Source organism: Pogona vitticeps, chromosome 1 (genome assembly GCF_051106095.1).
Source record: "Pogona vitticeps strain Pit_001003342236 chromosome 1, PviZW2.1, whole genome shotgun sequence".
Classification (NCBI taxonomy): Eukaryota; Metazoa; Chordata; class Lepidosauria; order Squamata; family Agamidae; genus Pogona; species Pogona vitticeps.
Genome location: NC_135783.1, coordinates 144,370,067 through 144,397,229, shown reverse-complemented (window position 1 = coordinate 144,397,229; position 27,163 = coordinate 144,370,067). Strand labels below are relative to the sequence as shown.

The 27,163-nt window shown below is 42.6% G+C and overlaps 1 pseudogene across 1 annotated transcript in view; it reads left to right on the top strand.

The window, feature by feature from the left end:
- The window catches only part of LOC110076123 (rho GTPase-activating protein 27 pseudogene), an 86,005-nt pseudogene extending 63,206 nt beyond the window's left edge, over positions 1 to 22,799 (top strand). The window contains exon 2 of the transcript XR_013542353.1: positions 15,087 to 22,799. The product of XR_013542353.1 is annotated as a rho GTPase-activating protein 27 pseudogene (transcript). The remainder of the gene's footprint in view (positions 1 to 15,086) is intronic.
- Positions 22,800 to 27,163: the final 4,364 nt, after the last annotated feature.

Sequence of the window (27,163 nt, the reverse complement as noted above, 5' to 3'; positions counted from 1 at the left end):
AACCGCAGCCCCTGTGCGATCACTGAATGTGGATTCAGTTGTCATACAGACTGGGAAACAAATTGCAACAAAGTGTTAGTGCAGTCGCAGCTTTAGCAAACCCAGTTCACAGCAATTTAAAAACAACAACAACCCACAGTCTCCACCTTTCTTCAGAAAGTAGACTCGTATGACTAAAATGAGGTGATAGTGGTATAAACACCTTTTATGACGCAAATATGCCAAACTTTTACCTGAATTTTCAAACATTTAACTACAGAATATTTATTTTTCATGTATACTTTTACTGTTGCGAGCTTTTACTACTGAGAGTATTTTATGAACTGATGGGAAAGACAGAAATATTCAGAATATGCAGCAATAAATACTGCTTTCGATAGCATTCTTTCTGTTAGCTTCAAACTAACTAGCTAGGCAGTTCACAAAACTTGAACTAAACATAGGATGAATTTGTTTTTCAGCAGATATACTAATATAGAAATATGCTGTCTTTCTTTTAAACACACATACGAGGAACAGTTCTTACAATCTAAAATAGACAATTTTAGACCTTTCTGTTCACCCAGCATTTTAATTAATTAATTTTAATGTTTTAATTGTTTTAAGAAATATTTTAATATATGGTATTTTATACTGTTTCTTAAAATGTTTTTAATGTTTTTAGGTTTTAATGTTGTACGCCGCCCAGAAGCCACTGGCAATGGTACGGCTAAAAAATATTGTAAATAAATAAATAAATAAATAAATTTGATTTAATATAAATGATGAATGTTTGATGGCTAAAAGGGTTAAAACACAATAAACCTGCCCCATGTTCTTTATTCACATATTGAAATAAAGCCAGATAAAAAAAGGTTTCATCCCCTCTCCATCTTTTACATGATGGTCACCATCTATCTCCAGGTTGTGCACACCTACTCTAGTAGGAACAAAACAGGGATTTCAAACTATGTAATTTAGCCCTCCAATAGCAGTAGTGGAGCAGCTGTCCAATGTTTTGCAAATATTTATTTATTTATATATAGATTTATCACCCTATAAGCATCCTTCAGTCTCAAGAGACTATGGTAATGTGTTGGCTGAGAAGGCCAATTCGAGAGTGACAATCCCTTCCACACTGAAGACATATACCATCTGTCTCCTGTCCAGCTCCCTGATTTTGCTGGTTTTGGGATTGCCTCTTTGCCTTGGCCTGCTGAACAAGTGTCTCTTCAAATTGGGAGAGGCCATGCTGCACCACTTGCCACCAGGCTGAGTGCTTGGATGTCAAGGTTTCCCATATCTTGAGGTCCATTCCTAAGGCTTTCAGATCCTGCTTGCAGATGTCCTTGTATTGCAGCTGTGGTCTCCCTCTGGGGTGATTTCCCTGCACTAATTCTCCATACAGGAGATATTTTGAAATCCGACCATCAGCCATTCTCACAACATGCCCAAGCCAATGTAGACATTGCTGTTTCAATAATGTATACTGTAGATGCTACATTTTCCAGTTCATTCCAGGACTACTTTATTTAAAACTTTGTCCTGCCAGGTGATGCCAAAAATGCCAATTTTTATTGCCCAGTGCCATTGTTATTATCCTTTGTGGTTGTACCAGTGGGCCACAATTGCTCTGACATGATCTGATATTAGGTCTTGCACTGCACAGAAATGTGATATACTCATTGGTATTGCTTGCTTCCCCCCACCGCGAAAAATTGGAAAGTTGCTTTCTAAAAGGAATGATTTACTACGGTAGAGCAGGGGAGGTTCTTATGGACTGAGTAGTGGTTATTTGGGAAAGCAATCCCTTCTTCAAGACACCTGTCACTGCCATTATAATGTTATAAAGATGACTCCCAAAGTTAGTTATTATTATCACTACTAATTTTTTTTGGAAGTAAACTTTTTTTCTTTCCCACTTCTCAATAAGAACTAAAATATGTATTGCATAAATCAGTGTTTGAACCATGTAATATTCTTCTTCTACCACAGCCTTCATAGTGCTTCATAGTGCTAAAACTAACTTTTAAAGTTGCACTTTGATTTCAGCATTGCTCCCCATTAAGTTACAGTCATAGTATGAAGTTGTCACACATTCTTTGGAAGAGAAATTAAGTATAAATAGCTCATTACTGTGTTTCCCTGAAAATAAGACAGGGTCTTATATTAATTTTTGCTTCAAAAAAACCCATTAGGGCTTATTTTCAGGGGATGCTTAATTTTTTTCATGTACAATCTACATTTATTCAAATACAGTCATGTCATCTTCTTCTGGTTGCAATGGTAGAGGACAGGGTTTCACTTAACTAGGGCTTATTTTGGGGTAGGGCTTATATTACGAGCATCCTGAAAAATCACACTAGGGCTTATTTTCAGGTTAGGTCTTATTTTCAGGGAAATGGCATATATTATGGCTGCAATCCTGTTGTATAGCACAATGCGCTCAAGAGTGAGGATTTCATCAGTAGCCAAGCACTGCAGACTAAAGTCTTCCTTTGAGGACTTTGGGGTGCACACAGCTTTGTTACATTGGGTTACAAAGCTGTTGACTCTGAAATTTAATTTGAAGTGCTGTGGGCTCAACAGTGATTTGAGTCTCAGGATCAGGACCCAGATCTAAGTATACTGAAATACATTTATATCATAATGTGTTGATATTTAAAGTGCCACAAAATTCTGTGACACAGTAACATTTTCCCCCTAAAATCTTTTGTTTTGAAGTAAGTTTTTTTAACTGTATTTTTTTTTAAAAATCACCTGGAGCATCTTTTCTCAACATGGCACCTTCTAGATATTTTGATTTAATGAAAACTGCCATTATCTCAGGCTGCATGGCCAGTGGGGCCAGAGATGATTGGAATTGTAGGATGAAACATCTTGATAGTGCCATGTTGAAAAAGGGCTGATCTAGAGCAAGCACACTACAAAAGGATTACATGTTGTACATCTGCAAGATGTGTGACTTCCCCAGGTATGTCTGAAGTGTCAAGAGGTGTTAGCCACCCACGCAGGTCTCCTTTTTGATTATCACCATTACCAATATCAGCACTCTGACTTTTTATGAAACAGTGTGCCCATCTATTGTATTGTTATTTGTAGATAGAATCCAGTTGCTAAGAAACACAGTGATTAACATGCTGACAATGCAACCTCCTTTGATAATTTAGGCGTCAGTTGTCTGCTGTTGTAATTGGCAAGGAAAATCATTTGGGAAGAAAAATTGTCAGAATGCAGAGGGGGGGAAAGAAACCAGACTTTCTGAATGAAACAGAATGGCTTGTTTTCAAATCCGCTGCTGATATGGCATCTTGCATTTTCTCTTGACTTCTGTGGCTGCTCAGTGCAGTGACCTGGAGAGGATGAGAGCCTTGCACAGTGATGTACTTAGAATAAGACCTGTAAATCCTTTAGTTGAAGAAGCTAAGATCTGCATGTGACCTCACGTTTCCTATGAACAGGTAAGCAGGTGGCACCAGTGGCTGGAGCAGCACAGAGAGCCCTGTCGTTAGGCAAAGTGAGGCAACTTTCTTAGGTGGCAGAAGCTGGAGGACTATGGTGGTAGATCTGTGGGTGCACAGAGGTGCACAGCCTATTCCACCCTTTCTCCATGCGATTCCCACCCATCATGCGTACTGAACTTTAGAAGAACAAAACTTTAGATTTAGCCCCAAACCAGATGGCTTCTGTAGATGAAACTGGGCAGTGGGAATTGCCTCGTCTTCGGCCAGCACTGAAACACCAAATGGATGTTTACATTTCTATCCCAGTGCCCACTGTTCATTTAAATGTGTTCAGATTGGGCTCAGAGCTCTGTGTGATTCTGAGTAGTCCTGAGAAATGGCTTATTGGGTGTGCTTTAAATTCTTCAGAGATGTACTAAGAGCTACAACCACCACCATAAAAGGTGCCTTGGTCAATGACCAAATAATCCATAATCCTCAGTCTTAGAGTCAAGCAAAATGCTAACAGCATCTACGGTAAACAATACATATTGGTTAAATTGATAGCCTCCTTTTCCTCCAGTGAGCCCAAGAATGGCTCTCCTGCTTTCTCCACCCTTTCTGTTCTCACAAAAATCATTTTGTGAGGAAGTTCAGGCTGAGAGAGATTGACTAATTCCAGATCACCCAGTGAGTGGCAACTTCGAGATGGATCTCCCAAGTCCCAGTTAAACAGCTTAACCACTATAAGGCCTGACAAACTTAGCCTAATTCTTAGGTTGGCATTTATATAAAAATAAAGCATGTACTTTAACTTGCAGTTATCCTATACAAGTGTTGTTGCTGCTGTTGCTGTTGCTGCTGCTGCTGTTGTTGTGTGCCATCAAATCATGTCCAACTTCTACCCACTTGCAGTGTTAAATTAGCAAAAAAAGGTCCAGTCATTAACAGCCCTGCTCAGCTCTCACAAACAAATGTTGGTGACTTCCTTTATTGCAGGGGTCTCAAACATGCGGCCCGGGGGCCATTTGCGGCCTGCTGGATGAGTTTGTGGCCCCCACCTTGCCTGCCCCCTGAAGCGCCCATGCATCCTCTGCTGTCAAGAGTAAAAAAAAACAAACCTCGCCTTGCTCACCGGCTGTCTCCCAAGACAGCACCTCTTGCACCCTCCATCCAGAACTGCAGCCTACCAGCCAGCTTGCCTGTCTGCCAGCTGCAGTTCCCGATGGAGGGTGCAAGAGGCGCTGTGTTGGGGGAGAGCTGGCGAGTGAGGCGTACTGCTGGCCCTTTTCCCCAAGTGCCTGAGCCGCTGCCAAGCGATGCCTGAGAGCGGAACTTGCTCCCGGCCCGTCCTCAAAGAGCGCCTCCAAGCTGCCAACAGCAGCTGCTGCCACCTCTTCCAGGGAAGCGGCTCTCTGGCTCTCTTTGTCTCTCGGCACCCCCAGCACCAGCCTGGCCAGCGGCCGCCTCAGTGCCCGGTGGTGCTTCCCCCTCCTTCTCTTCATCTTGCTTCAACCACAAGGAGGCTCGCCTTGCAAAGTTTCCTCCTTTGTCTTGGTGGGGTTGGCTGCTGCTGCTGAGTGTGCCCTTTTTTGAGGGGGGCCCTCAGAGGAAGGTTGCCGGACCTCCACCTGTGTGTGCGTGCGTGCACCTGTGGGGGCCCACCCCATTCTGTTAAACGTCGTGGCTACTGATGGGGGCCTTTCTCCTTTGGCAAGGTGATTCTGTGAGGTTTTTTTTTTAATTGCTCCCTCCCTTCTCCACTTCTTCGTCCTGCTGCTGCCGGTGGTGGTGATAGTGAAGAAGGAGCCAGAGGGGGTTGTGGCTGGCAACGAGGGCTCGCACGCCCCTCCTCCTCCTCGGAGCCCCAGCCAGGCTAAAAAAACTCCTGGGCGGCTTCCTCGGGGTCTTGCTCCGCTTGGCGGGAAATCTGATGCGGCCCAGCCTCACCCAGACTCTGCCTCTACCGGCCCCCAGGTAAATTGACTTTGGGACCCCTGCTTTATAGTGTCAATTATGTATTATTTGGTCTTCCTCTTTTCCTGTTACCTTCAACCTTTCCTAGCTTTGTTCTCATCTCCAGAGAGTCTTCTTTTCTCATGATGTGCCCAATGTAGGAGAACCTCGGTTTAGTCAGTTTTGCTTCTCGAGATATTTGATCTGTCATCCATTCATTTGTGTTTCTTCCTGTGGTCCACAGTATCTACAAAGCTCTTATCCAAAATCACATTCCAAATGAACTGTAATTGTGCAGCAGTTTCCCCTCTCTTTGCTTACCATCCGTTGCATGACCAAAGGCAGGAGTGAGTGTGCAACTACTTCTTGGATGAAAGGAAAGCGGAGCAGTGGAGTAACTGGCTGGCGCTGCAGGTAGGCTTCGTGCGTACTATGGCATGCAAAGTCAACAGGATAGTGGACTATGGATCTCACTTCTGAGGACATGTGCCTTTTAAATAATATTTTAATACCGGCACGAGAGTCTTTTCATTACAGATGCATGGCTGAACAGTCAATATAAGTGGCACTTCCCAAGTTTGTGCCTATGGCAGAAAACATCCTCTTGCTACTAATCAAATACTCACACTGATTTTTTTTAAAGTATCATTAAACAGCCAGTTATTCTTCCCAGTCTTGAGATGTTACATGACATGGAAGCCTCTAGGTATTCTTTTTTTCTTTTAGAGTTTTTAGGTTTTTGTAAAGTGGTTGTCATTATTTTGTTTATGGGTTTCTTTTTTTCCTAAAGTCTATTGTAAAAGTTTTACGATCACATTTCGGCATTATTGTATTTTGTTTTTCCTACTGTAACTCTACTCTGACAGCCTCTTGCTGCTAAGGGCGCAGTTAATAATTTACACACACACACACACACACACACACACACACACACACACACACACACACACACACACACCCACACCCACACCCACACCCACACCCACACACACACCCCGAGGCACGCAGCTTACAAAAATGACTTAAAAAAACCTGTAATCATACAAGTCCAACTTTTACACTAGCTAGGAGATTCTGGGAGTCATATGTCAAAAAGGTGCTGCTTCCAAGTTAATATGATGAATGAGCATTAACTCAGTGTTCCACCCCCTGCAACAAAGGAGGTATGGTAGGAATCATTTGCCTAAAGATGGGCACCTCAGTAATTTTAGCACCAGGTACTCAGACATGAGGCACCCAGTGTGGGGTAATGGATAGGATGATGGACCAGGACTCAGAAGACCTGGGTGTGAATTCTTGCTTGTCCTTGGAAAGGTCTTGGGTGCTAATGGAACTTGTGAAACTACTCTTTAAGTATCTCACTTCTGTGGAAAATCCTGTCAGTGTCGCTCTAAGTTGGATGCAACTTCGTCGTTTAGTCGTTCAGTCATGTCCGACTCTTCATGACCGCATGGACCAGAGCACGCCAGGCCCTCCTATCTTCCACTGCCTCCTGGAGTTGGGTCAAATTCATGTTGGTTGCTTCAATGACACAGTCCAACCATCTCATCCTCTGTCATCCCCTTCTCCTCTTGCCTTCACACTTTCCTAACATCAAGGTCTTTTCCAAGGATTCTTCTCTTCTCATGAGATGGCCAAAGTATTGGAGCCTCAGCTTCAGGATCTGTCCTTCCAGTGAGCACTCAGGGTTGATTTCCTTTAGAATTGATAGGTTAGTTCACCTTGCAGTCCAGGGGACTCTCAAGATCCCCCTCCAGCACCACAGTTCAAAAGCTATCAATTCTTCGGCGGTCAGCTTTCTTTATGGTCCAGCTCTCACTTCCATATGTCACTACAGGAAAAACCATAGCTTTGACTATGCTGACTTTTGTTGGCAAGGTGATGTCTCTGCTTTTTAAGATGCTGTCAAGGTTTATCATCACTTTCCTCCCAAGAAGCAGGTGTCTTTTAATTTCGTGGCTGCTGTCTCCATCTGCAGTGATCATGGAGCCCATGAAAGTAAAATCTGTCACTGCCTCCATATCTTCCCTTTCTATTTGCCAGGAGGTGATGGGACCAGTGGCCATGATCTTAGTTTTTTTGATGTTGAGCTTCAGATCATTTTTTGCACTCTCCTCTTTCACCCTAATTACAAGGTTCCTTAATTCCTCTTCACTTTCTGCCATCAGAGTGGTATCATCTGCATATTGGAGGTTGTTGATATTTCTTCCGTCAATCTTAATTCCGGCTTGGGATTCCTTCAGTCCAGCCTTCCGCATGATGTATTCTGCATATAAGTTAAATAAGCCGGAGGACAATATACAGCCTTGTCGTACTCCTTTCCCAATTTTGAACTAATCAGTTTTTCCATATCCAGTTCTAACTGTTGCTTCCTGTCCCACGTATAGGTTTCTCAGGAGATAGAAAAGGTGGTGAGGCGTTCCCATTTCTTTAAGGACTTGCCATAGTTTGCTGTGGTCCACACAGTCAAAGGCTTTTGCATTGTCAATGAAGCAGAAGTAGATGTTTTTCTGGAACTCTCTGGCTTTCTCTATAATCCAGCGCATGTTACCAATTTTGTCTCTGGTTCCTCTGCCCCTTCGGAATCCAGCTTGTACTTCTGGGAGTTCTCGGCCCACATACTGCTGAAGCCTACCTTGGAGGATTTTGAGCATAACCTTGCTAGCGTGTGAAATGAGTGCAATTGTACAGTAGTTGGAGCATTCTTTGGCACTGCCCTTCTTAGAGATTGGGATGTAAACTGATCTTTTCCAGTCCTCTGGCCACTGTTGAGTTTTCCAAACTTGCTGGCATATTGGATGTAGCACCTTAACAGTGTCATCTTTTAAGATTTTAAATAGTTCAACTGGAATGCCGTCACCTCCACTGGCCTTGTTGTTAGCCAGGTTTTCTAAGGCCCACTTGACTTCACTCTCCAGGATGTCTGGCTCAAGGTCAGCAACTATATTGTCTGGGTTGTCCGGGATATCCAAATCTTTCTGATATAATTCCTCTGTGTATTCTTGCCACCTCTTCTTGATATCTTCTGCTTCTGTTAGGTCCCTACCATTTATTATGTCCATCTTTGCACAAAATGTTCCTCTAATATCTCCAATTTTCCTCAACAGACCTCTTTTTCCTTTTCTATTATTTTCCTCTATTTCTTTGCATTGTTCATTTAAGAAGGCCCTCCTGTCTCTCCTTGCTATTCTTTGGAAGTCTGCATTCAGTTTTCTGTAGCTTTCCCTATCTCCCATGCATTTTGTTTCCCTTCTCCTCTCTGCTATTTCTAAGGCCTCGTTGGACAGCCACTTTGCTTTCTAGCATTTCCTTTTCTTTGGAATGGTTTTTGTTGCTGCCTCCTGTACAATGTTATGAGCCTCTATCCATAGTACTTCAGGCACTCTGTCCACCAAATCGAGTTCCTTAAATCTGTTCTTCACTTCCACTGGTTTAGATTATACCTGACAAGCCCAGTGGTTTTTCCTACTCATTCAAGTTGGATGCAACTTGATGACACATAAATACACCCACTCACACTCCTGGATATGGTTCTGGCAAATCATTGCTGTCTCATAACCTGTCCTGTCATCAGAAAGAGTTTAATTTTCTAGGAAGGTCACTAGTTGGATAGATTTCATTAAACTGTGGCTTGTGTTTAGCCAAACAATATTCTCCCCCTTTTTAAAAAAGCCCCCTCCCTTATTCCCTGCAAATGTGCCTACAGCAAAGTAATTAGAAAAACCAATGATGCAAATCCCCTATGGTAATCTCCTCCTTTTTAGGATACAACTACCAGCTGAACTTCAATAACACCTTTGACATAATCAAACATCCCGGAGCCCTTTACAAAGCCATAAATTACTCACCTGTAAAATAATGACTGCGGGGGAATTAGGGCAGCTGTGCGGAGCCCATTGATCAGTGTTGGACGAAATGAGGCAGCAGAAAGGCTACAGAGTGCAGAGTTAAATTCCTCTTCTCCTTTTCCATTCTTTCTCTCTCTCTCTCTCTCCTTTTATGCTCCATTTAGAAAATCCCAGGGATTTTCCCCTGCAAAAAAGCTGGCAGGTTGTGGAGTGCCCCTGTTCCAGGTTCTACCTTTTCAGATGCCCTCTTGAGGGATATTACATTCCATCCCTCCACCCACCCCATATTATATCAGTCCCCTCCCCCAAAGTAAATGCACACTCTGTGGATTTTTGTCACTCCGTGGCAACTGGGCACGTCCCATCCTCACTAAGCTACGTATTTTGCCTTCTCCTCACTGTTTCCACTTACTGCAGAAATATGGAATTTATTTATTTATTTATTTATTTATTTGTTTGTTTGTTTGTTTGTTTGCTTGCTTGTTTGCTTGCTTGCTTGCTTGCTTGCTTGCTTGCTTGCTCGTTCATATACCACCCCATTAATGTGATGCACTATTCTGGGTAGCTTACAACAATAAATAAAGCATACTGTGTACTAATAAGCTGCAAATAAACAATGAAAAACAGTAGACAGATAAAACAAATAGCACCAAGGGCAGGTTCTCAATGAGACAGCAGGACTAGTTCTACCCATGTCACTCGTGCGAGCCAGGAGGTGAGGCTGAGGAGCCTAACGCTGAGGGAGGCCCGGAAGGAAAAGACAAGAAATCGGGCCTTCTCGGCGGTGGCTCCTCGCCTCTGGAAGAATCTACCTCCTGAGATTCCTGGGGCTCCCTCGCTGGGTATCTTTAAGAATCAATTAAAGACATGTATGTTTCAGCAGGCCTTCCCATCAGATAATTCCTGACGCCCCCTTTTTATTTCCTCTTTTACTGTTTCTTTTACCTGTATAAGGCTTTTACTATTTAAATTGTTTATATATTCTTACTGTATATTTTAGGATTGTTAGCAGTCTAGAGTGGTCCTGACCCGACCAGATAGGCGGGATATAAATAAATAAATAAATAAATAAATAAATAAACAAACAAACAAACAAACAAACAAACAAATAAATAAATAGAGGACTAAAATCAAGCCGGGTCCATGCGGAAGGCCTCATTTCCGTAGAGCAGCATTTCAAGTTGCCTTCTGAACGTTAACAGGGAGTGGGCAAAAGTATACTGTACTTCTGCAAAACCTGTATTCCCCCAAGTTTATATAGTGTGTGTAAGGACTGGAGTAGTTTCCCTCCACATGAAGAACCACACTCAGGGAAGGAGTTTGGTATGAAAATAAAGTTACTGTTATAACTCCCAGAATCCCCCTGCCATCATGGCTACAGCTGGAAAAGAACCTTGCTGGATCAGCCTGAAGGCCCCCGGTGGTCAATATTGACCTTTCATATTTTTTAATGTGCTCAATGGTTTTCCGTGCATTTCCCCCCCTCCTAGTTGCCATATAAGGTTGGGAATTTTGAAAGGAAGGTGCATTCCTTTCCAGGAATTTTAAGATTTGCCTTCAGTAGTATTCAGCAAAATGTTTTTCCATTCTTACCTTTTTTTTTTACACATGAATTTTGAGCTGAGAGACAAGAGCGTTCTTAAGTCACTATAGCAAATGTTTAGTGAAAGCAAAACATCCTGTTGTGAAAAACGGATTGTTGATTTTATAAAGGGAGTTGTTGCATCAACAACAGTTACCTTTCATTCAGAGCTACCACAACAATTACAGCATTTACATTGGAGTAGTTCCATTATCTGCAGTGGGGGCAGCCCTTTAGCTATTGGTTGGAAAATCCAATATACCCATTTGATGGGATCCCATTAGATTGTCAAACAGGCAGCTAATTATTTATTTAACCAACAGTACAGTTTTGCCAGCCATATTGGAATTGCTCAGTAAATGTTGCAGCTGTCTGTCCCACTGAAATAGCCAAAGCTGACGTGTTTGGACCTGATTGCCTAACAAAAAGGGCAAAATCCTGCAATCCATGCATTAAAAGAAATGTAATCACAGCTGTAAATAATTTTTGAAATGTAGGATGATAATCTCTCTCTCTCTCTCTCACACACACACACACACACACACACACGCACACACACGCACACAGAGAGAGAGAGAGAGAGAGAGAGAGAGAGAGAGAGAGAGAGAGAGAGAGAGAGAGAGAGATTGTTTGCAGAAGAAATTTGATCCCTTTCATTAAAGATGTGAAAATCTGCTAAACAATCTCATCAAGGTTTCCATGGTCCACAATAATAATACCCATGCCAATATCTGATTATAAGGGTCTTTTTTTTCCTGTATGAAACATCATGTACATTTTAATGTGCACTTTCCAATTTGTATTCTTTGTTTTGCACTTTTAAACTGGATGAATTGTCTCTCATTGAATAAAGTGCTTTCATGCACATTTTAGGTTCACAAGTTTCAGCTGTATGCATTTTAAACATATTCTGGATGTCACGCGAATCTTATTACAGCTTCCAAAACATACATATTATTGAGTGCTTATGATACTCAGCTCAGCATTTTGTTCCAGGTGAAAAGAACTAGACAAATTCTGCTTTAAAAAACAGACAAAAACAAATTTCCTTCTGATATCCTCCATTATTTAAAGAAGATATCTGCTGATTAGTTAAAAAAAAAAGGTTTTCAGCAACGTACAGTCCCTGCTCTTATAAATTCTGGATACCTCAAGGGTTTAGCTATTTGGCTGTGGAGCCAGATGTTGGGAGTTTGATTCTTCACTGTGCCTCCTTGAAAGGGCTGGAGTCAATGATCCATAGGGTTCTTTCCAGCTCTGCAGTTCTAAGATTATTGCAATATTAAAATGGCTGTTCTACTTCAATTTCTGTTCCCCTGCCATAAAATCTCTTCCCATTTGGATTCTGGGGGATTGCTTACAAAAATAGGAAAGCTTGCTCAGAGTTTTTGTATATCCAAACTGTGGTCAATAGGTCTACACTGTGTAGGAGGGTACAGAAGCGGAGGGCTGGGCTTCTCCCATTGGAGGGTGCAGCTGGGTGCTTCTAGATGTATAGTTTTTACATTACCAACCAAAAGAAATTGTGGAGCTGATTGTTTTCTCAGAATTTTTGAAATGGCGGTTCCCAAAGGATCACCACTTCGGTAGGAAAGCAGAGAAGCTGGAGGAAAACAGAGAAGAGTAACAGATGGAAGATGGCTTTGACTAGATTCACTGTAAAATATTGTGAAAGATTTTCATACTCTTTCACGGGTCAGAACTTCAGGGTTGGAGAAATAAAAACCAGATTGAATCTGCTGTGACTCCTGTAGCCTGACATAGTGTCTATCTCTAGTGTGGGTCTTTTTTTTTGCTCTAGATTTTGTACATACACAATAGTTTCGGCAATACTGAACTGCCTATTTTCCCCTTTCCAATTATCTTTCCACCTTTTCATCACCTTCCCCATTCACTCAGAGAATCCTGAGAACTCAGCATTGGACAAAGCTGCCTCATGGGGGTCCCCCTTGACCATTCCTGAAAAGTAACTTGGAACATTCCCACAAGCCAATGGAGGACAGGGTGAAACAAGCACGCAGGAATACAACCCCACACAGCAACGTAAGCAAGTAGATGCAGATCCTGTGTATGTGAATCTACAAGAGCTGCAGTTAGAATGGAGTACTACCACTGCCACCGATGCTGAATCCACACTCTAGCCACAGTTCAGCAGCCTCCTGACCAGCTGGGAGACCCACACAGACACAGAAAGCAGTCATTTGTTCTATTACAACTCAGTGACCGGCCAAACGACCTGGGACTCTCCCTTTGATGCTTCCCTGAATAGCACACGTCCCACCCAGCCTCAGTTCCCCTTGCTCGCTCCAGCCCAGCCACACGTGCAGATCGGGACCAATAACTGGATTAAGCCACTGGGCAGCTATTCTTTTATTCCACAACAACAGGCAGGTCATCGTAGGATGCACCCCAATAGCTGAGTGGAATGCCAGACTATCCGGAGATGCACCCTGTGTTTGCTTCCTATGGACCTGTGGATCGGAGGCCTTCCAAAGCCAGAAATCAACTATCCAGATCTTTCTCCTGATGAATTTGAACTCTACCCAGAAGACGATTACTCTCCAGTTGGCTCTTACAAGCAGCTGAATGATCCTGGGGTTTCCTCAGCCTTCCAAGGCTGGGCCTTCTAAGGGAGCCAGGAGGGGATGGTGTTGGATGGCAGCCATTACCTATCAGCACCAGCAGTGGCTACAGTTTGGATAGCAGTCCTTTTGGCAACTGGACACCCAATCCATTTGCTTTCTCAGGTTCAAAAGAAGAGCAGTTAAAATCTCTTGAAAAGGCTGGGCTACTCCATTGGACAAAAGCTGCTGATAAAGGAAAACACTTGAAGAAGGACTGGAGTTCATCATGGATGTTATTGGAAGGAGCTGTCCTGACCATTTTTAATGCCTCGAAATATTCAGCTCCTGGTAGTATGGAACATTCTTCTGCATAGAGTAGCCCAGAGCACACTGTGGATCTGCATGGAACAACCCTTTAATGGACTGACAAGGACAAGTTAAGCAAAAACAATGTCTTAGAGCTGAAGATACAAGATGGTTCTGAGTATCTGATCCAGCATGATTCAGAGACCATCAGCAGTACAGTGGTGCCTTGATTTACGAACTTAATCCATATTGGAACGGTGGCTGTAAGTCAAAATGTTCGTAAGTCAAAACAGCATTTCCCATAGGAATGCATTCAAAACCAATTAATCCGTTCCGGCTGAAGAAAAAAATAGCAATAAGTAAGTAAGTAAGTAAGTAAGTAAGTAAGTAAGTAAGTAAGTAAGTAAGTAAGTAAGTAAGTAAGTAAGTAAGTAAGTAAAAAATTAAAAACAAAACACTACAACTCCCATGCTGGGACTGCATAAAACAAAACAAAACAAAAAAACCAAAAATAAAAAACAAACAAATCCAAAAATAATCATTGGAGCAAGTCCCACGCTGGGACTGCAAAAACAAAACAAAACAAAAAAACAAAACAAAAAACAGCAACAACACAGAAATATAAAATCCTCAGCCCAAACCTACCCTCCAAAACCCACCCAGAACAACTTTTTTAAAAGGAAAAAGCAGCACCTTACCAGTCCAAAGCCTCTATGGAGGCTTTCCTGGGCTTCCAAAGCACCAGCACCCGGCCGGTTCTCCTTCCTTCTCCTGTGCTGTTGCAGCATGCCCCATCCGCGGAGCCCCTCCAACCCGCATGCCCCGCCCAGGGCCTTTGGCGGCCCTTACTCCTGAGTAAACCTTGCCTTCAGTGGTGCTTACTCCTGAGTAGACCTGCACATTCTGCGGCGCTTACTCCTGAGTAGACCCGCACCAGGGATGGGCAGGGAGCACACTGGTTTCCTGCGCCCGGCGGCAATCCGGAGCCACCCCGCCTCTCCTTCCTCCTCCTGTTCGGCAGAAGTAAAAAAGTTCCCTGACCCCCTGCTCTAACTGCTGGAGTGAAAGAGCTACAAAGAAGCAGCCTCTTTGCCACCAGCGGTTTGAATTTCCCGCCTTTTTTCGTTCGTAAGTCAAAGCTCCGGCCGCAAGTCAAAGCAAAATTTGCATCTGGAGCTGTTCGTAAGTCAAATTGTTTGTAGGTCAGGGCATTCATAAGTCAAGGCATCACTGTACATGGCACAAGTTGATCACTAACAGCATTAGCAAACTGCAGACAGACTTCCCTCCAGAAGACCGCGAGGAAAATCCAGCAGATTTAAGATCCAAGGAGAATCTAGGAAACAACAAAGAGAAAGTGAGAAGAAGAGTCCAGCCTTCTGGCATTCATCCATTTCCCACAACTCAGACTACTGATTCCAACAAAGTCAATGACAAGCTCCAGAAATTCTTACAGTGGTGGCAAACTCTTCAGTCCCTGTGGGAAAAAGGATGCATCAAAGATCAGGTATCTGAATGCCCTCTACAAGTTCTGTGTGACTGTGTTAAGTAGTGCATCTTCACTGTTGAGAAGAGAGGCTTTGATATTGATGGACTCTACCGGATAAGTGGGAATCTAGTTATAATACAGAAGTTACACTACAAGATCAATCATGATGAGCACTTGGACCATGATGATGGCCATTGGGATGATGTTCATTTAATCACTGGGGCACTGAAGCTCTTTTTTTTCAATCCTTGCCAGAGCCCTTTTTTCCCTTTCAGCCATTTTGAGAAATTCATTGCTGCCATTAAAATTACAGACCCCACAAAATGAATCTACTGTCTACGGAAGCTCATGAATTCTCTACCTTCTGTAAAGCACAACACCACGAGGGCCTTTTCCCACTATCTTTGCAGGGTGATAGAGTATTGGGAGGAGAACCACATGTCAGTGCAGAGCATCGTAACTGTGTTCGGGCCAACATTGCTGAAGCCGGAGGCAGAAGAAGGAAGTATGATAAGGCACATGTTTTTCCAGAACCAAATTGTAGAACAGATTCTTAGCCGCTTCAACTATGTATTCCCAATGAGCTAGACTTTCTGGTGGAGCATGAGAGTCAAGATGAATGAAGGAATGGCTTCGATTCAAAGGCAGGTCTCTTCACTTCAGGAAAGGTGGTGTTGCTGGGCAATAGCAAGACTAGAGACAGTGAAGCTGGAGAAGGAGAAGGAGGGAGGGAACCCTAAAAAGCAATAAAGCTGTCAGTGATAGATTCACAATGATCATGTCTGCCTTCCCCATTCACCACCTCCTTGATCCTGTCTTTTTTCAGGGCTATTTTTAACTTAAGGGTGGTTATTTAGGGTAAAACACAAGGAGTCCCTTGCTGCTCACCCTGGATAACATCTAGGGAGCTCAGGATCCAAGACTGTGGCTTCACTTCTGGCTACCCCTTCCCCACCTCCTCTGTTCTCCATTCCTTTGCTCTCCTATTATTGCAGACATATCTTTGATCCCACCCTCTCCTTTGCATGTGTAGATATGCAGATGCGTGATTCCTTTTTTAAAATCATATGTCAAAAGAAGAATACTTTCCTTTAAAATACAAAGGAAGGTTAGGAACAGGGCATGACAATCCCATCATGTGATGTTAGACCCAGTCTTTGACAGACCCACAACACCCACTTGCCATGGATTAAAGCTTGAGCATATGTTACAAGGAATCTCATGGTTGTTTGCAGCTAACCTGCAGCAAATACATTTTTCTTTTGATTATTCCAAAGCCAAGGTGATTGCTGGAAAAAGGCTTTGTCTGGAAGCTCAGCACCATTTAGCCCAACTCCTATAGTTGTTTTGGATTGTTGGTAAGCCCCAGAATCCTTACAGGTGTCTTGATGGTATGTCTCCAAATATACCATCCTGGAGAATATCAATTCTCCCACCTGAAAAATCTACAGTATAAGACAGAATAGAACCCATTTTTTTCCTGAGCCATTGTACAGATCTGGATTAATGGGTGGATCAGTGCCCTTCTCACTCACCATGCTTGCTAGACCACCAGTAGAAACCATACGAGGACTGGAAATCAACAGGAGTGTACAGAGTCAAAGAGCTGCTAGATCATTGGTTCCCAACCTTGAGTAACCCAGGTATTCTTCAACTGCAGTTCCCAAAAGCTTTCACCACCAGCTGTGCTGGCCAGGGCTTCTGGGAGTTGCGGTCCAAGAACACCTTGATTACCCAAGGTTGGGAACCACTGTGATACATGAGAGGTAATCTATGCGGAAAGGAAGGTTTGGTTTCTCATGAGAAGAAATGAAGATTTGATTTCTGCAAAAGCTGCAGATAGATGGCTTTGCTATCCAGAATGAAGGAATCTTATGTTCAAAAGCTTGCATGGGGTCACCTACCAAATGTTGCATACTAGAAACCACTGCCTCTTCAGTACTGGAGGAAATGCAGTTACATTAAGTAAATGGTTTCACACGTAACAAGGCTTTTGGAGGGGGTGTTATTTAGGGTGTACTTTTTTTCTGTCATTGTCCTGAATCTGATGGCGCCATTGGTGTCAACAGTATCTCTTTGAATAATGTGCAAGGCCAACTGTTCAATGGGAAGGTGAGGAGTCTCATGCTTGGAGGAGCTGGTATTGAAATTGAAGCACACTGGAAATCTCAATGTGGATTTAGAGTATAGATGGGGACGACTCACCATTTTGGCAAGTCGTCCTGCTTCGTGAGTCGTCAAGTTGATGACTCGCAAAGCACGAAGCTGCCCCCATGGACTGACAAAGCACAAATTTATTTGTCAATTTGTGGGGGTGGGGGTTACTAAAAAAAACCTTTGTATTTGTCGGGGTCTCTGGAACCCATGAATATGAAGGGATGAATATTTAATAAATCAGCGATTTCTGAGAAATATCCATTTTTTAAAATTCGTCACCATGTTTAATTTAGAGCTGTGGGCTGCATCTCTGAAATACAAAAGACTGGCTGCGCTTCCAGATAGACTAAATCCACTACAGACTTTTGAGAGAACTGTCTAAGCACGGTCCTCCCACAAATAACCTGGTTTCCATTCTCTGGCTAAAATCTTGTTGTAAACTGCAGCTAGAGTAGAACCATTGAATCAGTGGGGATTTGGTAAGTCAGCTCCTCTGTACAGGCCTGCTCTAGTTACTACTTATGGTTGGATTTCAGCCATTATGTTTGCATGCAAATGACTTCTGATCGGATTCAGAAATCTTTTTGCAGGGTGACGGTGGTATATAAGCTTTAAGTGTTATGGGGTGGTATATAAGCAATACACTTTGTTTTAATTACTAATGTGAAGGAGGAAGAGGATATTATACTTTTAACTGTAAAAAGCTGCTGATTTTCTCGCTGAAATTCAAAGCCCAATGGTCTTGCAATGATGGCATCTTACCCACAAGTTCTTAGGACACAGCTCCTAATTTTTAGGCCTGGCCGTTTGGTCTCCCCACATGAAACAGCAATGTGAGACATAAGAAGTTCAATAGAGTAATAATGGGATTAACTGATAAAATGGTGCAAGTGTCTGTCCTGTTTTAAGAGATAGGCCATAAATTCCAAATTGCTAGCTGAAAAAAAAAAAAGCTGGAAACCAACATGCATGCTGCAGCTGTTTTCACCTAAGAAGCTGACTTGGCTTCTACACCATCAGCCGTATGAATCTGGGACATTAAAACAGCACATAAGTTTGGAACTGACCATAAGAACATGAGGCACAGCCTTGAAGAAGATGATTTATCATCAAAAAGCTTGCTATTTGTTTTTTTAAAAAATTCTTATTTATTTCTTTAATTTCTTTATTTATTCAATTCACATCCCACTCCCATTAGCATCACAGCTCTACTCTGGGCAGGTTACATTGAAACCATTAATGTAAACCAACAGCAATAATCCTAAAAAACCAGGTGGCACCAACTAATTCCAGAGCAGGATTCTTAATGGTCGATTAAAGGTATCACCTGCTCCTGCATTTGTACTGTTTCCATGACCATGCAGCCTTTACCTGATTTTTCCTGATATTTTATTGTGTGTGGTTCTACATCCCCTTCAAATTCCATGGATCGATTGTCTAGACTAGAGTAGGTTAATAACCAAAGATTGACCATGCCTTTATCCAATAAGAGAATGGTGCTTTATTGCAATCCTGGGGTGAACCAATTTATTTATTCATGTTATTTCTATCCCACCTTTCAAGTAGATCAGAAACATTCTGAATACCTCTGAGCACACACAGAATATTATTCTACACTGCTGAAGAACTGTATCCTCTGCCTCTCTCCCAAAAGAGAATCAAGGGTGTGTCCTACAACAGTGGTCCCCAACCTTGGGCCTCCAGATGTTCTTGGACTTCAACTCCCAGAAATCCTGGCCAGCAGAGATGGTGGTGTAGGCTTCTGGGAGTTGTAGTCCAAGAACATCTGGAAGCCCAAGGTTGGGGACCACTGGTCTACAAAGAACAGAGGCAGGACACATGTTTTTGAGCGGAGTCAAAGGTCTTTCTATAGTATATTTAGTTTTAACAGCCAGGCAATCACAGTGTTCTACTACACCACTCTTACCTCACCACCTATTTGTTTAAAATGTCTTAGCCTTGTCTTGGAACACAAATGAAATAAAAGCTTGCCATGGTTGCGCTTATTCCTTTTTGGTTCTGTACTCTGCCCAGTCACCAAGGTGACATCTTCAGTATTCACTGGGACTTACCCTCAGGTAGTCTGTTTGTGCTGCTCTGTTTGACTAATGGGGATGATGTTGCCAGCAGTGTTAAATCACTGCTCATGAAAAGCAAATCACCGCAGATTGAAGGCAATTTTTGTGGGCATCTTGAGGTCAACAAAGGAAGTCTTTAACTGGGTGCACCTGAAACTATGCAGCAGAATTCCAGTCATTGGATAGCAGTAGCGTAACAACAGTGCAACCCAATGCTGATTTACTCAGAAGTCAGTACAGCTGTGTTCAATCGGCACACATTCGTAAACTGCTTTTCTTCTGATAAGACTCAGCAAAACATCTGGGGCTTTCCTGCCCATCAATTTGTCCTCACACCAACCATCCTGGTGAAGCAGGTGAGGCTGAAAGAAACTTCAGAATTTAATGACATAACTTGTTTAAAAATGTCCTAAAACCAGGACATGATGCAGCGGGCAAGCATAATGAAACTTGAGTTAAACAGTCTAGTGCTGTAATTAATGTTTAGTCTTCTCTTTCTCTGCATCCCAAAACCAGATGAAAAACCTGATTTCTTCCAGTTTTATAGAGTATAGCCTATCTTAAAAATATCTGACTGTTTAACTTTAGTATTTATTGCAATAAACAAATCAAGGATTAGTTTCATCTGCCTCTCTCTTTTTCCCTAGCTGTTGCCTGTCATTAACAGACATTTGTAATGAATTAGCACAATGAATTAAAATCTAATCTATTATTTCACCTCTGATTTACAGGGCCAAATATTTCCCATCACTTTCTTTATCCTTATTCATCACTGGTTTCCTTTTTTTTTTTAAGTATATACCACTGGGATCAAGAAGACATGTCAGGTTTCATAAAGGAATACAAACGGCTGTGCGATAATCAGAGTCTCAGGGAGGAAAATAAACTCTAATCCTAAATAAATAAGATAAATATAATTGGAAAATTTGAAATTCTGCCCTTCTGACCTCTCCATAGCTAATGGGCCTGAGCCATAGGAATTAGATGCTGTTACTACAAAACCCTCCAACAAAAGTTCTGTTTTTTGGCTGAAGAGCTATATGTGCAGTTTTGTAATGTGAACTGTGGTCTTAAAGAGCTTCTATATCCACTTAATTTATTGCCTTGGGTATAGAACAAGAATAGACAGAGAAGGCAAGGGAACTGTATCCACAGTAAAGTGAGCCATGCTGAACCCTAAAGACTTAATTTAAGGCTCTAGCAGAAGCCATGGTTTCCCTTCGGGAAAGCACTGAACTAATAGTGAATTTCCTTCGGTGGATAAACTCTGATGAATTTTAGAGGAGTCAATTGCTAGTAAGATGGGGGGGGGGGAGGAGAACTTCAATGGGACTTACATCTGGCCACCATGTGCATCCTCCCTGCACTAAGCAACCTAGGCTTTCTTAGCAATCCACACAACGTTCCAGATGAAGAGTTGTATTTGAGTCGACAACAACAATGAAGAGTCTGGCTGTCCTTTAAGAACTACAGAATTGTGGCATAAGCCAAGAGCAATGACCGGGACTTGTGTCATGAGACTCACTGTCAAGTTGGACTTAAGTTGCACTGGGGACTCAACATGTCCCCCCCCCCAATGACACAGACTTGACTCAGGGGGACTTGGACTTGGGGCTTCAGACTTGGGACTTGGTACCAAAGATCAGACCTGGACTTGAGACTTGGATCCAAAGACTTGCCAACACCCATAAGAAGGAGTAGGCTAACGGGTGCCCTCCTGATGCTTTGGACCACTACTATAAGTACTGAACAGCAAGGCCTATGGTCAAGGATTATGGGGTGCTGTGGTCCAAAATGTCTTGAGAGCACCAGGTTACCTATTCTTGGAGTAAACTACTGTGGATAGAATTAATTCCAGGAGATGCGTGTGGCATTTTTGCTCCATAGGGCGAACATCATTGCCTGTCACTGGCATTTCCATGGAGTGGACTCCAATCCATAAATGCTTGTGCCATTATCCATCTGTTGGTCAAGAAGGTGCTACCATCATGTATGTTTGCCAAAGCAGGAAACCTTGTCGGGTGTATAATCTGAACTCAACTTATTTGGAAAACTATTTATCACGTGCACGGTTCAATAGCATTTCCATTTTCTGACAGAATATCCTACATTTTTCATAATTACATTACAGTACACAAATCCACAAATGCTATTCTTCTTGTCCTGGAACTACAATAGTGATGATGGGGAGAGAGGAAAAGCATAGGCTAAATTTGTGTATAGCATGCCAAAAGAATATGAACAATATTTCCTAATTCCTCAACCATGTTGATTTAGGCTGTCTTGATAGGATAAGACATCTTGAAGATAAATTTGAAAGTGACTCATTGTTCCTCCCTGCCTGCTGAAAGCAAGAAAAGGGGATTTTGTGTTTTTGTTTGGAGACTTGTGGTGTACTGGTTAAAATGCAGTACTTCAGTCAAGACTCTGCCCATGATCTTTATTCAATTCCAGTGGGCTCAGATAGATTTAACTCCCTTTTCCATTCTTTCAAGGTCAATAAATCGAGTACCCAGCTGGGTGATTTGCCCAAAGGGTGCTTGAAGTGCTGTGGGCGGCTATATAAATAGCATGCTTGGCTTTTGCTTTGCTTTGTTAAAATCCAAGTAATTTACACAAAATATGTATGCACAAAAGTGGCCAGGGTTCCCCTTGCTCTTTTCTTGCAAAGCAAGCACAAAAGACTGCCTGACATTTAAGAAAGTTGCCAACCACTGATCCAGTTCTTCAGAGTCTTGACTGTGCATGAAACAAAGAAAGTGACCTTGATTTTATGCAAATTGTGGCATTTATGCAAATTCTGTAATTTTGCACAAAAAAGCCCCTCAACAATTTGCACAAAATTGTTGTTTTTGTTGTTGTTTAGTTCTTAAGTCATGTCCGACTCTTTCTGACCCCATGTACCAGAGCACGACAGTCCCTCCTGTCTTCCACTGCCTGCCACAATCAGCTCCAGGTCTTGTTTTTGTTGACTGTATAGAGCTTCTGCATCTTTGGCTGCAGAGAACATAATCAATCTGATTTTGGTATTGCCCATCTGGTGATGTTCATGTGTAGAGTCACCTCTTGTGTTGTTGGAAAAGAGTGTTTGTGATGACCAGCTTATTCTCTTGACAAAACTCTATTAGCTTTTGTCCTGCTTTGTTTTGAACTCCAAGGCCAAACTTATCTGTTCTTCCTTTTATCTCTTGACTCCCTACTTTAGCATTCCAGTCCCCTATCATGACAAGAACATCTTTCTTTGGTGTCAGTTCTAGAAAGTATTGTAAGTCTTCATAGAATTGGCCAATTTCAGCCTCTTCAGCATCGGTGGTTGGTGCATAAACTTGGATTACTGTGATGTTGAAAGGTCTGCCTTGGATTCCTATTGAAATCATTCTATCATTTTTGAGATTGTATCCCAGTACAGCTTTTCCCACTCTTTTGTTGACTATGAGGGCCACTCCATTCCTTCTACAGGATTCTTGCCCACAATAGTAGATATGATAATTGTCTGAATTGAATTCATCCATTCTCGTCTATTTTAGTCAATGTTTATTCTTGCCATCTCCTGTTTGACCACATCCGGCTTCCCAAGGTTCATAGATCTTACATTCCAGGTTCCTATGCAGTATTTTTCTTTGCAGCATCAGACTTTCCTTTCACTTCCAGGTGCGTCCACAGCTCAGCGTCCTTTCGGCTTTGGCCCAACCACTTCATTAGCTCTGGACCTACTTGTACTTGTCCTCTGCTCTTCCTCAGTAGCATTTTGGACGCCTTCCGACCTGAGGGTCCCATCTTCCAGCATCATATTTTTTAGCCTTTTGTTTCTGTCCATGGAGTTTTCCTGGCAAATATACTGGAGTGGCTTGCCAGTTCCTGCTCCAGGTGGATCGTGTTTAGTCAGAACTCTCCACTGTGACCTGTCCGTCTTGGGTGTTCCTCCATGGCATAGCCCATAGCTTCTCTGAATTACTCAAGCCCCTTCGCCATGATAAGGCAGCAATCCATGACAGGGCTCCTAAGGGAGACTGTTCCATAATTCAGGAGTAGCCATGGTGGGGGGGAGACGGACCCTCTCTTGGGTTCTCACCAGATTTGCTTGTGAAAGTGATGGGGCTGAGAGAAGGCAATATTCTGAGGATTTTAATACCTATGGAAGCTCTTACTGGAAGATACAGTGTTTCGGGTACAGTGAATCAAAGCCTTGGAGAACTGTAAAGTGACCAGCACTTTGAACTGAGATCTGGAAATGTAATGGCAGCCAATGAAGACATACCTGGGGAAGGTGTTGTAAATTGATTCCGGTAACTAACCCCAGTCAACAGGCTGCAGCATTTGGCACCAGCTGAAGCTTTCAAACCATCTGTAGAGGCAGTCTCAGGGAGAGTGTTTGCAGTAATCCAAATGGGAAATAACCAAGATATGTGTCACTCTAGTCATGTCAGGTTTCTCAAAGGGAATACACTCAAGGCACACTAGTCTTAATTGTGCAAATGTACTTTTAGCCACAGCAAAGACCTTGGCATTCAGGCTCAGAGAATCCAGAAAGCAATGCAAGGCACACATCTGAATTTTCAAAGGGAATGTAGCACAGATTGAATCCCTTTTCCCTGGTCTACTTTTGATTAACCGGGAGCCCTTCTGTCATTTGTTCATCATCCATTCTGTTGCGACTCCAGGCACTGGTTTAGGACAGAGGCATAATCCTTTGGAATTATGTGGGAAAGAGAGATATAGCGAGTGCCATCAATGTAAAGGTGACGCTGAACCCCAAAACTCTGGATGACCCACTGGTTTCATGTAAATGATAAATGGCATTGGGGATAGAAGTGAATCCTAAGGCATTCCAAAGGCCAATGCCCAAGGCATTGAACAGGAGTCCCCCAGCGTGATCTGCTGGGTTTGTCCCCCCAGGAAGGACTGGAGGAGACACTCCAACACATCTCAGGCAGGCGAACCAGAGCAATACCATGGTCAACGGTATCAAATGCCGCTGAAGAGTCCAGCAAAATGAACTGGGACACAGGCACCTAACCGATAAATGAGGTGGGTCATCAAACAAGATGGATCATCAAAGAAAGTGGTCTCTGTCCCACAACCAAGCCTATAAATCTCTAATCTATAAAATCTGTCTCATCCAGGAACCCTGGAGCTTTCAAGTCATATGGCTTTTTAATGCAATCATAAAAATATGATTGAGAATATATAGGCTTTCATGAATGTGCAGAAGGATAGTTTGGCTCTATTGCTGTGGTGGCTAAGGTTAGCCAGTAGATGAGCTAAAACAGTGGTTCTTAACCTTTGTTACTCGGATGCTTTTGAACTGCAACTCCCAGAAACCCCAGGCAAGACAGCTGGTGGTGTAGGCTTCTGGGAGTTGCAGTCCAAAACTCCTGAGTAACCCAAGGTTAAGAACCAGTGAGCTAAAAGAGAGGGGGACAGAGAGAGAAGGGTCGGCATAAAGGAAGGGTCAAGTTAATACAGATCTAAACCACCTCCATCCTGAGTCACCATGCTAACTCAAATTCAGGCCAAGATGTAGGTAATCCATAGTCATTGCCAGCATCTCTGGGATGCCCAAGGTGTGAATTCAGCACAGCTTCAGCTGAATAACTGTCTCCTGGCCTTGGGCCATCTGGACTAGTTAGGATAGCACTGTTTGTCAGTTTTATATCTCAGCCATATTTTAAAGTTTTCCTCCATAATTTTCCAATGGACGACTATGTCAACATGTTTAAATATAGCCTATGCTGCTATCAAAGAAGAAACTGGTGAAAAGATTCAAATGCATGCTACACAGACTTTCCACCTTCCTAAGAGTGAAGCTGTAACGTCCTTTTTAACTGAGAGAGAGCGAGAGCGAGAGAGAGAGAGAGAGAGAGAGAGAGAGGCATTAAACAACAGGTAACGTTATTACTTGCAAGGCATTGCTTCCAAGCTCTGCCACCTCTTGAAGAGCTAGTGTTTTGCAAAAAGGAAGAGGCAGCATTTAGCCCCCACTTCCATCTACTAGAATATACATTTTGGGTCTGTCTTAAAAAAAAACGCCGACAACACCTAGTATGCCTTCTAGAAGCAATCTCTTCATTTACAAATAAAAGGACAACAATATTTTTCTTAACTTCTATTCTTTAGCTCACAAACGTCCTGTAAGTTCCAACTGAAGTAGATAGCAGTAAGGCTAACTACCGGTTATATTTTCTGAACTATTCATTTAAAGATTTTTCAGACATTACCAGCCATTAAGTTAAATGCAACTGTAAGTGATTTATTTTCAGCGGGAGCTATTCAATTGCTTCTTTGTCCCAGCACGACTTTTTCTAATGTGCAATTCTGGCACAAAAGAAGGTTTTTTTTAAAATGTAATCATATTGGGGAGAATGTCATTCCTATCTTAACTGGTTCAGTATGCTGAGGCAAAGATGCAGTGCAAAACCATGCACTGACTCAGAAACATCTGCCCTTACCCTGCTTTGGAACATCTGGCATAAGAAAGATTTTTATGTTACTTAATAGTTCACCTGCCATTCTGCTATTAATGCCAGAGGTTGGGAATTCAATTCCCCCTTGTGCCTCCTTGAGAGGCGCTGGACTTGATGATCCCTTCCAGCTTATGATGATGATGATGATGATGATGATGATGATGATGATGATGATGATGATGATGATGGCTCTGTTCCATTGATCACCTAGAATTATTCTTATCATTCTGTGACCCACACAGTGTAACCATTTTAAGGAGAATCACAGAATTGTTACCATTCTGAAGAGATGTTCTAATGTTTATGATTTTGATAGACATGAAAGTAGGGATGGAGCCCACCATAAAATTAGTTTGACTTGAATCAAGTCATTTTGCATTTTGCAAACCGCTATGCAAGCCAGATCACAATTATCCCTGTTTTCATCCTTCTTGGAGGTTTACAGATTTTAAAAACTGTGTACTCCTACACTAAGGAAATCGGTGCACTACTTCAACACACATACAGTGGTGCCTCGCTTAACGAGCGCACCGGATAACGAAGAATCCGTATAGCGATCCCTTTTTGGGGATCGCTATACGGAGCTGCCCCAATCGCCGCACTCGCTTTGCGACGATTGGGTCGTCCGGCGGCCATTTTGGAGCCGCCAAACAGCTGTTTGGCGGCTCCAAAATGGCCGCGGACGACCCGAAATGCCCCCCCGCAGCGTTTTCGCGACCTCGGTAAGCAAGGGGAGGGCGCGAAAACACTGACAGGGGGCCATTTCGGGTCATCCGGCGGCCATTTTGGAGCCGCCAAACAGCTGTTCGGCGGCTCCAAAATGGCCGCCGGACCAGCGAAAACATCGCTGGAGGGGTAAGTTTTGGCGCCTATTGGAACGCATTAAACTAAGTTTAATGCGTTCCAATAGGCTTTTCCTGCCCCGTACAGCGATGTTTTCGCATAGCGAAGGTTAATCCGGAACGGGGCACCACTATGCGGGGCACCACTGTAATTTGTTTTATACTTCAGTCTCTGAGTCCTGCCATCTTTTAGATTTCAGGTTTTAGATTAGGTTTAGATTTTGGTTTTTCTTTTCTTTTTTGTTATTTTTTGATTTTGTTGTTGTATTGGTGGGATTTTTTCTCTTGATTGTAAACCACCTAGAGTACTGCTTGTCACTAATTGGGCGGTATTCAAGTATGTAAAATAAATAAATAAATAAATAAATAAATAAATAAATAAATAAATAAATAAATAAATAAATAAATAAAATGGAGAGTGTTTGCAAAAATGTGCATATTAGGAGAAATTCTAC